This window comes from Dermacentor albipictus, chromosome 4 (assembly GCF_038994185.2).
Source record: "Dermacentor albipictus isolate Rhodes 1998 colony chromosome 4, USDA_Dalb.pri_finalv2, whole genome shotgun sequence".
In the NCBI taxonomy this organism is placed as follows: Eukaryota; Metazoa; Arthropoda; class Arachnida; order Ixodida; family Ixodidae; genus Dermacentor; species Dermacentor albipictus.
In genome coordinates this window covers 57260045-57273767 of record NC_091824.1, presented here as the reverse complement: position 1 = coordinate 57273767, position 13723 = coordinate 57260045, and the positions used below count along the sequence as shown (strand labels likewise).

General features: G+C 47.0%; 1 protein-coding gene across 5 annotated transcripts in view; it reads right to left on the bottom strand.

Annotated features, from left to right (window-relative positions):
• The window catches only part of LOC139059103 (homeotic protein antennapedia-like), a 368433-nt gene that overhangs the window by 271536 nt on the left and 83174 nt on the right, over positions 1-13723 (bottom strand). For 4 of the 5 annotated variants that reach the window (XM_070537001.1, XM_070537004.1, XM_070537003.1 and 1 more), the window contains exons 2-3: positions 1963-2092; positions 1581-1840 (exon numbers count right to left, since the gene is read on the bottom strand). The gene's annotated coding sequence lies outside the window, so the exon portion shown is untranslated. The remainder of the gene's footprint in view (positions 1-1580; positions 1841-1962; positions 2093-13723) is intronic. The other variant, XM_070537005.1, reaches the window with a different exon arrangement.

Below are 13723 nucleotides of genomic sequence, written 5' to 3'. Positions count from 1 at the left end.
CGCTGCCCCTCGGATCTCCTAATTAGCGAGGCAGTCGCGCCACCATTCAATTCGTTTGCAATGGGTCACACGAGATAGACTGTCCGCACCAGCCAATATATCACGAAATGAAAACACGCTTAGAGCTGCGCTCAAATTTCACATATATAGGAAGTATCGTAATCGTCGGTGAACTTCTTTTTGTTCGGCGTTCCTGTCTGAGATGTGTTATGGGGATCTTAGGATAACCAGCCGTAAGCAGGCCTTCCTTCCCATTCTTATACATTTGCAGTTAAAAAAGTAACCAAACGAAAAAAGTAAAGCTCTATTTCGACTCTACGCTTGTCTATATATTTGCACCTATTTTCGTTGGTTCCCATACGACACAGTCGATAAAAACGAATAGGTATATAAAAGAATGGAAAGAAACGCTGGAATAAATCGGCTCCCATTAAATCGAATCACACGCAGTGTACGACAACTATCGTCAAGTAGAAGTTCAAACACTCAACCAATGACCAGTGCGATTTTGTCGCTATGCAAACGGCAAAAACAAAGTGCCATCCCATTTTGAAATCCTTACGAATCGGGACATTATAGCTGTCTGTCTAGGAGAACACGTTCGCTTGTGTGTAATCGTAAGATAATCAATAGAGAGAGCAGTGATAAAAGGCAGGCAGGCATGTTAACCAATGTAAGCCCTATTGACTACCCTTCGTTATGAAGAATATTACAACTCCATTACGAGCTTCTCAAAATCTCGAGAAAGCAACCCAGCTGGACACAGTATGGAGAATTTAGGCGTTCTCAACAAAGAAAGAAGGAAAAAGAAAGAAGTTGATTGTCTTAGTACGGTCTAAACGTCAAACATGGAAAGCTGAGAGAAATCCCTACTGGTGATTCCTATTCATTCTTTCACCGTATCAAAATTTTTTTTTCAATGTTCTTTTTGTCTTCCTTTCAATAAAGCGATATGTAGATTGCTGCAGCTATCGAAGTAGACAGGCCTAAGCTATTGAATGCATGGCTTCGGTGTGCACCTCCGGTTCAAACGGCTCCCTTAATGTTCTCTCTCGTTTCTTCGTTTGTTATGATCGCTTCACCCCCTTCTCACTGCGTCGGGCAGCAAACGTAGACGTGCATCCTGTGGACTTCCCTGCTTTTCTATTTCTTCCCTATCTTCTTTAATTTCTGCATTAGTAGTCTACAGCTGCAGATTTGTGACTGAAGCAGCTACTTCGTGTTGCGTACTTACAAAGTGAGCCTTGTAGGCACAGCCGCGTTCATGTTACCTAACGTCTCCTCGATAATTTTCGCACGTAAAGGTGCCTTGAAGAGCAATACTTAATCGGCTGCACTTCCAGAGGTCCCGGTGAGTTTGCTCGGCGAATAATGTGGAGCCCGATTAACTTCAATTTTTTTTTTAACTTCGTGTTTTGGACACTGTTAGGTTTACACGCTACTAATGGCCTTCTACTTTTGGACACGTTTTTCGAGAAACTTCGTGCTTTCTTTTCCTCCATTTGTGCCAATTTGATCAAGTGTGAGTAGACCCCGGAGGAGTGCTAGCAAATGCTCGCACGGAACGGCACTGCACTCACACGCATTGCCGAGACCGCCGTCGCCTCAGTCGTCGGCAAGCTCGGGCAAGGTCGTCGTCGGCCTACAGCTGCGGGCAAGCTGGCAAGCTGCTGCTCGCGTAAGGGGGGGGGGGGGGGGAGGGGCAGGAGAAAGGTCGACTTGGCCCGCCTCCTTCGTCACCGGGGTTGGCACAGCTAACTGCGCGGATCCTTCCCTTTGCGGCGTTCGATGCTCGGCCCGGCTTGACTCGGCTCGAGGGTTGCTCGGCGTCATTCGCCTCCTGCACATTCGCCATAAATAAGAACCAGAGTAACGCACGTTAGCGCACACGCACGCGCACACATACACACACTGCGAGGGGAGAGCGATCGCCTTCTCGGAATGTGTCGCATCGTGTCTCACCGCTTCCATGCTGTGAGAGCCAGGAGCCTCCCTCGGTGCCGGCTGGCACAGGCGAGACCCCGAAGCAAGATGAATCGTCCACGACACTCGGCCGCGGAGGGTGTCTTCGAGAAGACTCTCCAGGCAGCGGCTGCAAGAGACGCAAACAGCGCGGCATTTGAGCCGGAACCAGGGGCGGTCTCGCATGAACCAGGGAGGTACGGTGCTGCCTGGTCGCTGCGCTTAAGACACAGCGCGCTCGCGGTTCGCGAGGAAACGGCAGCTTGATAGATGCGTCCAGCGTGGTCGCGCCGTGGGATACGCTTTCGCTGGCCTCTCGCGCTGGGACGAAGGCGCGCGTAGGTTCGACGAGGAAATCCACGGCCGTTTCTCTCGTTGGTGACATTGGGCGGCCGTGTTGCACGGGGAAGGCGAATAGAAAGAATGGGATGTTAATATTCGATCTCGAAAAAGAAAGCCAGACTTGGATTTTTTATCAGCAAGCGAGGGGCTGCCCGGAGTGAGGCTGCAGAGAGGAGCGCCGCTTGTACTTCGCAGTCAATATCGGCGTGCTGCGTCCAGCTGTCTCACCGACTTCGTTGACTCACAGCTATCGACGTTGCAGTCCATAGGTTAGAGCCTCGGTGAAAGAGAAAACAAAAATAAGAAATAATGGAGAGAGAGTGAAGTGTGGCGTTCAGAACCCACTTTTGTTTACTCTGTCCGAGCCGTACACAATGGAGAATCTGTGGGACCGTGGAATGTTTTCTTGTTCAGTACGCGGGCACATCCTTGGTGAATCATGTCGAGTGCATGAGAAGAGACAAAAAAAATCCCTTACGACTTGTGTGTTGTGCGTAAACTCTTACCCACAGCATGAGAATATTGATTTCTGTGAAGCAGAAAACGCCTGTTGGAGGAGCAAGGTACGCAGGTCCACACTTTCTGACGTCCGCAACATTTAAGCACAGGCTTCTCTGTCGGGCCGTTTAACGCACTCCTTACTTTGTTTGCAATCTCAGACCTGCGCATTCATTTTTCTTTCATCTAGTCGAGGAGCACAGCCCTGGAAAATGTCCGCAGAGTATCGTCAAAAGCGCTGCGGTATATGGTTCACTTTGTTCTATGTGTCAGCGTTAGGCCGAACTTCAATAAAGAATTGCGATCGTACTACTGTATGAGAAACCGGGATGTGAACTTTCACCCCGCATATCGTGTACAGTATACGTCACTTAAATCAGGTCGATATTAAGCTTTCTGTGTCTTCTTCATAACTTAAGAAACTCTCCTTGGCGGAGGATGTAAACACGAAATTCGAGGCTCCAAATATTAACCCCACTGCTCGTTTTTGCGCTTCATGGTGTCATTCATCCTTAATACAGTGGCGTAAGTCGCCCACTTTTGGTATGCTCCTGCTTCTAAATATAACCAATAAGCAGGCGAATCGAGGAAAAGTATCCGACAATGTGACAGCAAGTATGAAGGAAGTGTTCTTGAGAACATATAATGCTACAGATGCCGGGTAAAGGAAGACGTACCGTTGTCTTAAAAGAGAAAAAAAAACAAAAACGTCCGTGGATCTTGAGTAACGTGGACGATGATCCTTCACTCCTCGGGGATGTGTTGTGGTGCAGCATTGTACGACATTCTTGCACTTCCTTAACTGTAGAGTTTTTTTTTTCTATAACATCGTGAGTTCACGCAGAATGCGAAGCCTGCATGGTGGGTCACGTTCCTAAGAAAATTTTCGCCGACCCCAAGCTTTTGTTTATTCTGCATACACAAGTATTAACTTGCACGAAACCTTAAGGTAACCTCAGCTCATCATATAGCGCGAGATATTTTGCGTCATACGCCCAATTTAGTGAACATGAATAATTTCTAAAAGATTTATTCAAATTGAGCTCAATAATTTAGCTTAGGATGCATATGACGGTTCGTTGAGCTCGAGTCAGCAGCCCCGTTGAGTATTCTTTAGCACTGTGAGTATTATTGACTCAATGAGACTTATTTATCCCTGGATGAGCCCTGTTTTGGAAACGAGCAGCTCTGTCATTCTGTTCTTGGCCTCAGTCGTCGAGCCTGTGAGCACATCAGATGTGATTTTGCACTATCCTAGATAAGCAGAAAAATTGTTTCTTGAGACAAAGCGCGCAATATTCGCGGACGTATAGGCAGCACCAGAAACGTCACTGTGATGCAGAAACAGGCTACGTGTATTTCTACAATTTACCTATCGACGTAAGTGCCATGCACAGTCAGCGGAGTTAGCCCCCACGTCTCCTCAGCGAATGCCAATGTCGCACCTCGTTTTCGGCCACTCGGTCCCGTCGTCGTATACTTCTCCCACAAGAGATCCTCTAAGCGTGCCCTCCTAAGGCATTCAATGCAGAGTCAAAAGTCTATGGCGAGCCCCTCCTCCGACGAGTCTCTGGTTTCCCAGCGACACGAAGCCGCTCGACTCGCGTAGGTGCGGCGTGGCGTTTGTTTGCAGCAGCACAGAAGGAAGATTCAGGGCGTTTTAAACAGCCATAACCTTCGAAAAGATGTTGTCGCCGGCGGGGCTTTGTGAGAGGTCGTCGTCTGTGTCTACACAGCGTGAATAGCCGTGGTCGAAGCCATCCGACACCCCCGATTTGACGGCCGGGGACTGTCCCCTGTGTCGGCCTCCGCCCAACGGATGGCACGGCAGCCTGTTCTTCCAAGGCAGAGCTTCCCTATACGGTTCCTCGCGTATATGTGTCTGCGTGCCTTATACGGTCGAGCGCTCGCGTAAGCGCTCGCGCGCGCGTCCTTCCCGCGCGAGAGCCGATGTCGTCGCCGTCACCGATCCCTTCGTTGAGCGCGAGGAAATCCCCGTTGTCAAGGCGGAAGTCGACGGTGTGCGCACAATGGTGCTCGTGAAAGGAGAGGCGACGCTTTTGGCGAAGGAAAGAGCTTTCCCTCCTGAGGACGACCCGGCTGATTTACAGCGCCCACGGGAACCACGCTGTCCTTTCAAGCGCTGCGCAGTCGGCGTGCTGAGCGGGAAAAGAAAAAAGTCGGTCAGAGAAAGCTGAGGCTGCTGTTGGTGCGTGCTGTATACTCGTGCTTATACGCTGCTGGTAGGAAGAGATCGGGCAGAGGCCGGCAGGTGGTGCAGCTCTGGCCCGCGTCTGGAAAGAAAAGTGGACGCCTTCGAAGGACGAGGGTGGGAGAAATTCGGCCGTGAAGCCCTGTAAAACGAAAAGTTCAAGAACACGTGCAGCTTTTTAGTATGTAGCACAAGCTCTAGTTTGAGATTTTGGCGTGTGCAGTGCAGAGCGCAGCTTTTAGGCGGAAGTTTGCGCAAGTCCTGCGAGAATTTTAACTTGAAGAACAAATTTTCATGGCGAGTAGCATTGGAACCATTCATCCAGAGAGTTGGGATGCACTCAGGAGTATTTGGGTGTCGTTTGTGCTCGACAGATTGGTATTTCCAGCGTTCCGTCTTCTCAGTCCACGAAGACATGATACGCTTAGTTGAAACGCCACTTTGTTATACCGAGGCATTTAAGCAGCCTTCGAGCGTTGAATATGTGTAACGTTGAGATTCACTGCCAAGTGCAGGAACTGTGACAGTGAATATTCTGCAAGTTTTGTTTTGTTTTGGAAAGGTGAAAATTGTCATTTCAGTTGTGTATTTAAGAACACCGTCTTCGAACCAAAATCGTGAAAATGGCTGAGTTATATAGGTATTACAATGAGCAAGCGTTACACCTTGTGCAGTTGTCTACGCATTGTTACAGAAAATAGTTTGTTGATGTTGTTGTTGTAGTTGTTGTTTGTTGTTGTTGCCAATTGTGCTCTTCTTTTAACTTTACTGGCATTTGATGTCAGACTGAACTGATGCTCAGGCGCTATTGCCATTGATGCTGAAACTAATTCGGCGTGCTTCGACTTGCAATCCTGTTGTACGCACAAGGTGTATCGTTGCACTTAAAGCCGGTGTCGGGGGTGCCACTAACCGGCTGTCACCTGCGACAACAGTGCGAGTGAGCCAGTTTGTGTGTAAATAAATTTTGGAAAAGTCAATGCACATGTGTGACAATGCAAAATACTGCATTTGGTATTTGAGAAAACGTTCAAAATAGCCCTCGTTTCGGTTGCCGTTTAATGTCTGCAAAGACATTGAATGTGTAGAAGGAGATAATGGAGTCTGTTCAAGCCGTAGGCTTATCTTTCGTGAAGTTCGGGAAATTAAGTATTGTGCGAAGGTTAAAGTCATAGTGATAGCCGATAGAGGATCTCATGTTGATGGTTCGTAAACGTCCACAAACCCCAACGTTTTTCTCAGAGAAACTAGATTGAGTTCTATTCGGGCGGCAGTTTTCTGATATCAAAAGAGACCCAATACGTCTACAAGCAGCGCATAGCTGTTCGAGGAGGCGGGCGAAAGAACGAAAGCGGATGTTACTTGGCCACTGGTCTCTTCAACATCTGTAATGATTTCATTTTCAACATGTGAATAAATGGATGTTTACATAAGCTCTGGTCAGAAAACTACGTGATTTTCAATCTGTTTACAAAAATATCACATGTGCGCACGCGTACTTGAGCTTACTTCGTCTTTCGCCTCACTATCTTAAGTGCTCGACAGCTTATTTGCGCAGTTTTTCCCCTGTGTAGATCTGCCGCCACCACCCGATTGCGTGCGCCAGTAAGCCCATTTTAGCGCCAGTCTAGAATTCACGAACCAAAGGCAATATGCGACAAAGGAGTTAACAAGAGCTCTGTGTTTCTCTCCGCATGTTGTGTGTTAGACATGTGTGCCGTTTTGCGCGATTTAACTTGTCGATCCAACTTTGACGTCGTCCTTGCAGATATGCCGGGGCCGATCCAACGGGCGTTGGTGCATCCCATTGTTGAGCTTCGACGATCCACAATGCCATCATGTGCCAGCCGCGAGAGTCCTCCCCGGCTGCTGGGCTTTCCGTGCCTCCCGACCGTAAAGAAGCCTACCCGACGTCAGTGTGCGGACACGACTAGCGGGAATGACTCACAACGCGTGCAATATCTGAGGGGCCAGAGGCCACCCCAACAGCGCGCATACGCTGTTTGTATTCTTGAATTTGATCCTTCGTGCGCATTTAAAATTAGTGTTTGCGAGAAGCATATATAAAAGAAAAACTTACCATGTTTGTGACAGTTTTAGTTCAGTGATTCCAATGACACAATGTTTGCCGAGTCGATAGACAGGCTGTCATTTTTTTTCTTTTTCGCCCATTCTACTAATAAAAAAAGTTCATTTTGATCCAATTAGTGGTTTTCTCATTAATTATCATGACAATTCAAACAAATTTGCAAATAATTATAAGCCCAGTTTTTGGGCTTTCGGAATACTCACAAGTGGCAAATGTTGCGTCAGTGAACTTCCACCTATAGATAGCTGGAATGCTGAAAATTGGCGCTATGACGATGCTCGTTGCTGGTGGAACCCACTAGAAAGATGGTGCCTTTTGCAAACTCGTTTCTTTCCCATGTGCCCCATTGGCTCAGTTTCCAACTTTCGCAAGATCAGTCTGAATGCGTTGTCAAATGTAGCCCAACTGTCGCCTATAATTCGCTGCAATTATTTAGAAGTTTCTGTTGAGCTGGGTTGTATGATGTAACACAAAAGTGCATTTTCAAAGGAATAAATAAAAGAAATGAAGGCAGGACATTCTGTCGCGCCTTCCTTGTTCAGTGTGACACCGTCATAATGACCAGGTGCTTTCTGGTTAGGTTAAAGGGCAGGGGAGAATGCCAGAAATAAATCACTTAATTAATGGGGTTCTGTTATGTCCTGTTATACAGGAGTTACTGTGAGAACATTGAAGTAAGGAGCACCTCGGATTTTCCATTTCTCCATGTTATGCAGCAGAAAAAAGTAATAATAATGAAGTAAATAATTATGATGAAATAACTAAATAGTACAATGAAATTAATAACGATAATAAAACCGCAACACAGAGACAATAACGAAAGTTGCTTGTTACCATACGAAATCTCAGAAGTAGAAAAGATTGCATCTCTGGCTGGCCATCAAGCGTGTTTTTCATCGATACAGAGCCACGTTGGTTTTGAAGGAGACGACGCCGCAGCCTGATTGGTGACTGCGGCACATAATTTGGATAGATTGACTCATGTTGAGTATTCAATGTCAAATGCCAAGCGTTGTTTATCTAGCTTACGACAAAAAAAAAAGCTTATTGAGGTCACGTAGTTTGACGACCAGAGAAAGTAATCTCTCCTTTTCATGATCGACCCGTTTTTGAGCGCTTCACAACATACCAACGCAGGGATCGCATCTTTGATACACTCATACATCGACTATGCCTGGAGGTGGCCCATACACCTCACCCCTTACATACGATCAAGCAGAGGCCTCCCGCTACTTGCACCCACTGTAACACCCCGGATGCGTCTGTGGGACATCTGCCCATCGAGTGTCCACAATAGGAGCACCAGCGAGAGACCGCGCGCAGCCTTTTGAATCGGCTGGATAGGCGTCCTTTATCTGTGGAGAAGGCCCTTGGTCCCTGGTCGTGCCCAGACAAACAAAGACACGCTGCCACAGCTCTTCGTGACTTTCTGACAGATACCTAGTGACCTTATGCAGTGTCTTTACAACACGATACAATGTATACACGTTCACTATGTTGCTTTATGCATGCTTGTGCACACTTGTACTATATATCTGTGCTTTATTATTTATTGTGTTTCGAGTTCTGTTCCGTGACTGTACATATCTAGAGACTGTTTTGGTTACGCTCGCGGTGACTGGACGCTGTGTGGCACCGATAACACCACGCTCTAAACTATATTGTGTAGGCAGGCAACACTCAGTGAACTGATATTCTATTTCTCCGCTGTTTTTCCTTGCTTAATTACCCGTTATCGTTAATTTTTTTATTCCATACATTCCTTAATCACCGTCATTTATTCTTGATTATTGAGGTAGCCGGCCTTGCGGTGGCCTATTTTCGCACTTGCTCATCTTTTAATAAACACCTCCGTTCCAGTTCCGTCCACAGTAACACTGTATAAGCATTAAGACGCATGAGTTTGTGGTCAGTCGGCATCGCACAGCTGTTTCCAGCAGCCGCAGTTGTAAGAATGCGAGGTCAACGACTGTCTCGTGTTCCAGTTAAAGGCATGACCGTCGTCGTCGTACGTGTTACGAATTTTTGTATCTAGTTCACCAGCGGCTAACATGGTCAACAGAATCCACTATTCTTTCTTGCTTTGTCGGGTACTGAAAGATGACCAAAACCTTTACAACCTGCTTCACATATTGAATGGGAAAATTTGGCATCGCACCGTTCGGATTCCCCGTTACGACGTCTAGGTTCTCATTGCCATTTGCTTGCTTATAGTGAATGGCGCGCAAATAAAGCGAAACAGATTTTATTCCGTAGGCCCGCGAGCTTTTTCTCAGATGCAGTAGTTCAGAGACTATATGTATAAGAACAAATGCACCGCATTGAACGCACAAGTGCAAGAGAAGGCCCCAGAGCTGCAGCCTTCGAAATACCCATACATCAAAGCACACCTATATGACTCCATGCCGCGTTTTCTGGGCACTGTTTTCAGAATCTCCAGGATCTTTTGAGTTGTTCCCACCTCCGCCCCACCCCCCACCTCGGTGAGTTTGAGCCGAGAGAAGCCCAGATTATTTGGACCCGATTCGAAGTCGCTTAACAATTCGTTCGAACTGTGTCACTTGACGCGCACATTTTAGAACTACAAAAGCTTTTACATCTTTCGCTCTTCATTAACGGCGAGCCGGTGCAACTAAGAGGGAACGAAAAGAAAAAAAGTTGCGATAAAGAAGAGATGGCTTTGAGTATGAAGCCATCTTCCTAGCCGTGGGGAACTTCAACACAACCTCGCTTTCACTAGGAAAACACGCCGTCCGTAAAGCCTACAAACAAGGTCCAAGGCCACACACGCACGCATTGCAGAAAAATAACGCTCGCTTTCGTACAGCACGCCCACCGTGTAAGCAAGAGAGGTTTTAACAGTGTTAAAGAACAGAACACAGGAAAGAAACGACACGCCGGCATTTCGTGGTCCTCCTTTGAGGCACGAAAGCCACGTTAGTGAGGCGCAACAGCCTCAGTCAAGGCTTTATCGCAGCATCTGTCTCCACGGAGAGCGAGGAAGAGAGAAAGAAAGAAGGTAGCTCAGCAGGCCGAATTGCGTCAGCTCCACTGCCGCAGGCGCCGGCGCGCCGACGGAGTGGGAGCTCTTACGTAAAAGCCTCTAAAGCTTTGCACAACGAGCATTCAGCTGTCCACTTCCCATTTTTACAGTTCGCCTCTCTCCGCCTTCCTTCATTACGCAATTCCAGGACCAACCGCCAAACGCGGTGCTTTAAGACGAGAGAGAAGTGATGGCTTTCTCGATATCTTCAGCAAGTGCTGCTTGCGGGCGGTAAAGTGCCTCTGAAGTACATGCATGCAGGCATTGAATAGACGCACATTGTCGTCGCAAGCCTTTTACTAAAGAAACCCACACATGGGTAGGTTAACAGAAGCAAGAGCTAATATAGCAAACAACTTGTAACGAATACTCCTGCCTTACCATCCAGTGATGACCATAGCCAAAAGGGGAGGAGAAAACGAGTGTTTTATTTCTTCCTTATGTGCATTCGCCCCTCATTTATTACCTCCTAGTGGGGTCTTTAAGGTACATGAATGAAATGAAATGAAACTGTCAACATAAATGAATACGCTTGAAAAACAATCTAGGCGAGCTGTTGTGTGATATTAGGCAGTACGGATATTAGGCAGTACATCGCTGTGCGGATGAGACGGAACAAAAGAAAGATGCGAGATAACCCAATCGTGGACATGTTCGCAATAATCTTTACATAGACATTGTTCAATTACACCTGTGTCCCAACTCCTTCTTCACGTAAAAACGGAACCATAAAAAAGCAACAACAATAACTTTCATTTCTCGCCCTTCATGTAGGGTTGCGCCTTCCTAACGAGAACGGCGATCGTTCAGAGTGTGAGATAGAGTGTGACGTAGTGTATCCTTATTTTTCAGCATATGTCAGTACTTTGTCACACGCAAAAGCGACTACGCTTTGTCACTGACTGTACTCGACCGTTAGAACACTTCATTTTGCAAAATTAAATAGAAAGAAGGTTAAAGAAAGTATATTAAAGAGTAAAACATTTATATTCAATATCTGGGTTTTATTTCTTCAACAGTGAACTGATAATAAAATGTTATGCTGTTTTACGTGCCAAAAGCACGATCTGATTATGAGGCACGCCGTAGTGGGGGGCTCCCGTATAATTTTGATCAACTGGGGTTCTTTAAAGTGCACCTAAATGTAAGTACAAGGGTGTTTTTGCATTTCACCCTCATCGTAACGCGGCCGCCGTGACCGGGATGTGATCCCGCGACGTCGTGCTTAGCAACGCAACACGAAAGCCATTAAGCAATATCGGCGGGTGAATTGATGCCATGGCACTTGTTTGTTGCTCTGAAGATGTGTGTGGCTTTCTAATTTTATAGACCTGTTTGCTATCATGAGACAAAGGCGTAATTACGATCTCCACGTCTGGAAGCAGCGATTACAAGCCAGCGAAAGAAACGTGTCGAAAACAGTGCCACGGAAGATGTTATGTGCGAACATGAAGCGCTTTCAGTCTTCTGGTAGGTAACTTATCCTTAAGTTGCTATAACAATATTCATCACACGTACCGGTCATTAGCAAACATACATAACTATAATTACAGCACCAAAATAACGGGAGTGTCAACAAAATTGTGGTTCCGCATTAGAACAACACTCTGAAATGTGCACTGCCAATTCAACCTGTTGGCACAAGCATCAATGCAGTATTTTCGCATCAGTGAAGTTTCTAATTATTGAGCACATGCGCATTTTAAAGAACGAGGCTCTACGTTTCATCACGAACAAATGAAGCAAGAAGAAGAATGTTGAAACAGAATGTGAAAAAGTAGAAAAATATCATCGTTGAGATTTATGTAAAAGCTCTGCTCTTTCTATACTACGATAAAAAGTGCACCGCGCGGCGACGTAATAGTCAGATATGATGTAAAGATGTAACCCCCATACCAATTAAATTACCAGTGTTTTCATATCATAGTTGGTATTTTTCAGTTCACGCTTCATTCGTCTAGGACAGCACAAACACGCAGTCGTAGTCTTGGCACACGAAGAAAAAAACGAAGCACAGCGTGTGCAGCTTTCGTTCTAGCAAAATTTTTATGTTATTTGCTTCGTATCTCGTAGCTCTACTTACCGGACCTTCAAGCTGGCAAGATTACAAAAGTGTTTCGCCGTTTTCGAAAAAAAAAGGAAAGAGAGAGAGAGAAGCCCGAATTTCTAAAACAGCGACACGCAAGCGAATAACCACTGAAATGTAGAAAGGGGCGATTGAGGGGGAGGGGGTGCGCAGCGAAAATCCCCTGAGTGTCCGTGAAAGATCACACGCAGATCTCTCAATTCCTCTCGGAAAGGAACGCAAAACTCAAAAAAGGACTCCGAGTCACGAAGATAACCGAATCGAAAAGGAAGCGACACCGGAACGCGCTGCGTAACGAAAAGCGGCTCCAAAGAAACAAGCAAAGAAGGAACACAGAAAAAGAAAAGCAGCTCGACAAGCGAAAAGAAAGCCAAAATCCGCTCCGTGCTCGTTAAACTTTTACGACCCATCCGAGTATAATATGGAGAGGCGCGCGCCGCGTAGGACATTCGCGCTGTACACAAAGGCAAGGGGGAAGGGGGGAGGGTGCGGAATAAGAAGAAACGGCGCCGGACAGCACCCCATGCCCTCTTCTCACGTAAGACTAGACCGGACCCTCGGGGCTGTTTTTGTTGCCGCCGTGCAGTGTGACCATGCAGTGTCTTTGCAAAGCGGCCTCGGGATACTTTTCTTTTTCTTTATTCTTCATAGCTGTTGATGCAAGGTCTCGCAATCCTCTCTACTCCCTCTTTTCTCAAAATCGCGACTCCTCGACCGCTGCGCCGCGGGAAAGGGAGGGGAGCACCTCCCAAGTCGCTGCGACACGTCCGGTTGACTGACAGCTGTCAGGCCTTTTGTCCGACGACGGGATTGACGCGCCGTCATGCCCCTTTCAAGCGGTCGTTCTATTCTTAGTTCCCTCTCCCTTCTCCCGCCTCTTATTAGGTCATTGGTACCTGTCGTCTTCGACCAACAATTGATCCGCGCAAGTGACGTTGTCACTCACTGCCATTTTGGTCGCCCTCTGTCGTATTAGTTTTTACGGCATGGCGTCCACTCTCCCTCTCCCTCCGCCATTATACGACGTGTCACGTGAATCGGTTCGGACAGGTTTTATGGCAATACGTCTTCGTCCCTGTCCTCCCCTGCCTTCCGGAACAGTGGAAGATTCCAATATGGCGGATGAGGCATGTTCTGCGAAAACAGCGTAACGTTAATTTGCGATAAGTCGAAAGCGTCGCGTAGCGACAATGTATCGCTTATGGGCTGTGCGGTATGTGTGGGCAACTTAATCGGTGCCGCCGGAACGTGGACCGAGGAATACTACATCTGATCCGATCTGTGCGCCAGATAAACAGTTTGCTGCGGATATTGACATCGTGGTGCCGTACAGTCTGGAGTGTCGTCGGCCGTCTTGTTGAATGAATTAGCAATCTGCGATCACCAGCTTTTGCGTTTGCGGAGACCATACACAAGGAATTGAGGACAAGCTCAAGTAAAAGGTGAGTCCGTGCAAACAGCACGGGGTATTTTAACCTTCCGCCTACTTGC